Genomic DNA, 1,013 nt, shown 5'->3' with positions numbered 1-1,013 from the left:
TAAAATGGCGTTGCTACCACAGAACACAGACTTTACAACTCCATAACTCCACAGATTTATAAAAAATAATGACTCTTCCCTTCGAGCATATACTATTGGAGGTAGCATGTCATTGCGAGAAGTGTGGCTGAGTGTACGAGAGAGACAGACAGTATGTCAGTACATGCGCGATCTCTCTATCTCTCTCTCTCGCACACTCAGCCACACTCTTCGCAATGGCATGCTACGTTCAGTAGTAGATACTCGAAGACTCTTCCAAGCAAACGTCAGCAGATAAATCCACAGAAACACAAACTAAACGGAAGTTTTAGGAGTACCGAAATTAACCCAAAAAACCGTTTAAATTTTTTTCGGTTCGGGTTCGACACATGGAATAAATTATAACATGACATATGTGTTCAGTTTCGGTTCCGGTCCACAAAAAAATTACGGTTCTGGTCCGGTTTTCTGTCCAAAAACGGTACGGTCCGGGTCCCTGCTAGAAACTAACAGTATTTGACATCACTAGAGCACATACTCTGTGACTACAGTGTACTCGCACTTGCACAATAGACCTTTTTAGTAGTGACATCACATTCGCCAAACAATAATCAACCCCATAGTGCACAGTGTCATGAATTATCCAATATTTTTACTAGACCGATAATGATAACTCGCGCCATTATTCTATGGCTAGAAGTTGGCCTCAATGATTTGGGATCGAGGGGGATTATCCCTCTTTATCCTGCCTCATCTCGTGTAGGCCTGGACAGCCTTCGTAGGTGGGCCCCATCCGTCGTCTACCCCGACCGCAAATGCGGCCGGTGTAGGCGCTTTGTGGGACCTCCTTTTGTCCTGGCTGGGCCCCGCCGGCTAGGGCCCTTTCTTCTGGCGCTCTTCTTGCTTCGCCGGCTCGTCTGTGTAAACCCCGGGGGTAGTGTCATGTTTATGTGTGGTATGGTTGGGTAGGGTAGTGCGGCTATGCAGCCTGGGATGCGCTTTGCTAAGGTGGCCCTTAGGCTAGCGCGGGAGGG

Source organism: Anoplophora glabripennis, unplaced genomic scaffold (assembly GCF_000390285.2).
Source record: "Anoplophora glabripennis isolate ALB-LARVAE unplaced genomic scaffold, Agla_2.0 scaffold1042, whole genome shotgun sequence".
In the NCBI taxonomy this organism is placed as follows: Eukaryota; Metazoa; Arthropoda; class Insecta; order Coleoptera; family Cerambycidae; genus Anoplophora; species Anoplophora glabripennis.
Note: the sequence above shows the minus strand (reverse complement) of the source record.